Here is a 3,247-nt window from a genome sequence, read left to right as displayed (position 1 = left end):
GTTAGCATGTTCGCCTCACACCTCCAGGGTCGGGGTTCGATTCCCGCCTCCACCTTGTGTGTGTGGAGTTTGCATGTTCTCCCCGTGCCTTGGCGGTTTCCTCCGGGTACTCCGGTTTCCTACCCCGGTCCAAAGACATGCATGGTAGGTTGATTGGCATCTCTGGAAAATTGTCCCTAGTGTGTGATTGCGTGAGTGAATGAGTGTGTGTGTGCCCTGCGATGGGTTGGCACTCTGTCCAGGGTGTATCCTGCCTTGATGCCCAATGATGCCTGAGATAGGCACAGGCTCCCCGTGACCTGAGGTAGTTCGGATAAGCGGTAGAAGACGAATGAATGAATAGTCTTAATTAATACAGATGTTTGCCTTTGAACCAACCCTCTCTCTCTCTCTCTCTCTCTCTCTCTCTCTCTAATTCAGTCTGCTTTCTTTCTACTTACTCTTTGTCTTAAAAAAAAGTTAATAATAGTATGAAATTGACTCACAATGCTGAGCAATCAGGTTTGTGAGTAAGAGAGATACCCAGGCAGGAAACTAAGATTTATATTGTTTATGGCGTCAAATTTCTGATGATTCATTTACAGTGCATCATGCAAAGACTCATACCTTTATAAACTCATAAAGATAATGTCTTTGCAAAAAATTAATGTTGCCATGATGTTATTAATGCTACAGAGGACTTAATTGTTCTTTGTAAATAATCAGTCAATAAGGAGATCACGATTAAATTCCATTCAGTTTTATTTGTTAATGCTTTAAATAATGGATGTTGCGACTTTACTGAAATATTCAACATATAAATGTAAAATCTCTAAATGTATCCCTAGATAGATAGATAGATAGATAGATAGATAGATAGATAGATAGATAGATAGATAGATAGATAGATAGATAGATAGATGTGTCCCTCAACTGTGGGGCTTTGTAAAAGGTCTGCCCTGTAATACCATTCACTATTTGAGGTACCAAGAAGGAGCCTGTGCCATTTGATCGTAGTAGGCAAGACAAATGATAAAAGACCAAAGGTTGACTCCAGTACTACAGCACTATACCATTCGGTGCCTTATTGTTTAGTAATTGTATTGGGAAGCAGTGCAATGTGGATAATAACAGAGTGATTTCATACCTTATGGTTCTAGTAAGTAAACTTCATTGTGAACTAACTTGAGCTTGTTTATGTGCATACTGGAACATCCAGACAGTAAGACATTACAATAATTCATCCTCGAGGTAGCAAAACATAAACTAGTTTTTCTGCATCAGGTAGTGACATTATATTTCTTATTTTAGCAACATTTCTGAGAAGAAAGATTTCTATGCAGGTAATATTATCTACACGATGAAACAGAAAGACCCTCCAGAGATATCTTGTCATCAGAAAGCTTTATTCGCGCTTCATGTGTCTTTCTGTCCTTCTTAAGTCCTTCTGTTTTGCTAGAGATAAATCTATGATTTATTGATATGACTCTATTCAGATATGATTGATATGTTTGTGCAGAGGTGTCCAACATCACACTGTCTTACGACATTTTCTCTGTTCTATGGACTTATTTTTTGCACAATAGAGAAAAAAGACAGCGAGGAAACCACATGCTGGTAAACATAGGGTGTGTATGCTTCTTATCACACAAATAGCCTATTGAATATGATGTGACTACTATGTGTGTGTGTGTGTGTGTGTGTGTGTGTGTGTGTGTGTGTGTGTGTGTGTGTGTGTGTGTTTGTGTGTGTGCGCGTGTGTGTGTGTTTGTGTGAGAGAGAGAGAGAGAGAGAGAGAGAGAGAGAAAGAGAGGAAGGGAGAGAGAGAGAGGGAGAGAGAGAGAGAGAGAGAGAGAGAGAGAGAAAGAGAGAGGACGGGGGAGAGAGAGAGAGAGAGAAAGAGAGAGAGAGAGAGAGAGAGAGAGAGAGAGAGAGAGAGAGAGAGAGAGAGGAAGGGGGAGAGAGAGAGAGAGAGAGAGAGAGAGAGAGAGAGAGAGAGAGAGAGAGAGAGAGAGAGAGAGAGAGAGAGAGAGAGAGAGAGAGAGAGAGAGAGAGAGAGAGAGAGAGGGAAGACTCTGATATTTGACCTGCATTAGTGTTTCTCAGTCCTTCCTCCTGGAGTCCCTCTGTTCTGCATGTTTTTGGTGTCAGCCTTGTTCCCAATGCACCTAACTGTAAGAGGCAGTGTTTAGTTTGGTAAAGCTAATTGCATAGGTTTCTAAACAAATCTTTTCTACCAAAATAATGAAGAAACAAAAATGTATTTCTAGCAACAATACACATTTACTTAGCATGTTTATGTTATATCTTGTGAGCAGCTTTTTGATTATTTGGCTACACCATATTTCATTCTCAACTTTTGGCCTTTTATATGACTTTATAATTATATTTTAGATTAGATTAGATTAAACTTTATTGTCATTACACATGTACAAGTACAAGGCAACTAAATGCAGTTTAGGTCTAACATGAGGTTTATATAACATGAACTATATTTATATTCTATTACAGCAGCTATAAACAGTCTACACACCCCTGATAAATGACCATTTTTTTGTGATGTAAAAAATGTGAAACCAAGATAAATCACGTGAAGCATGGTGGTGCCAGAATAACGCTATTGGGTTACGTTTCTTCAGCTGGGACTGGAGCTCTTTTCATGATATTGGGAATCATGAATAGCTCGAAATACCAATCAATGTTGTCACAAAACGTGCAGACCTCTGTTAGAGAGTTGAAGATGAATAAACATTTCACCTTCCACCATGATAACAACCAAAAGCCCAAAATCAAGACAACAAAGGAATGGTTTCAGAAGAAACCACACGGTTTCAGCATTTTGGAATAGTCTAGTTAGAGAATAGATCTAAATCCTATCAACTTGTGAACTTACATAATAAAGGCTATGCACAAGGTCTGGAACATTTATGAAAGTAAAGAATACTGAGTGCTATTACAAGCAAAATGTGTTTTGACAAATCCTCAGTCAGTTTAAGGTGTTAGTTATTGTTATTATTTATACACCTTGCATTTACTTTTCTTAATTTTTTCTCCCTGAAATTTTACTAGTTTTTGTACTTAAATTTTGTTAGTTGCAAGATCACAATAAAGTTGGGAAAAATTCTGACCCAAGATAATATATACTATAATTAAAGTTTATTGTTTATTCAAAAAGCCTACTACGAAGATTTATTTGTTGTTGTCGTAGCGCGAGCCCTCTGTCACGTGGTCGGTGCGCACGTGTGAGCTGCAGAGGCGCTGATGGAGA

Source organism: Tachysurus vachellii, chromosome 15 (genome assembly GCF_030014155.1).
Source record: "Tachysurus vachellii isolate PV-2020 chromosome 15, HZAU_Pvac_v1, whole genome shotgun sequence".
Taxonomy (NCBI): Eukaryota; Metazoa; Chordata; class Actinopteri; order Siluriformes; family Bagridae; genus Tachysurus; species Tachysurus vachellii.
Note: the sequence above shows the minus strand (reverse complement) of the source record.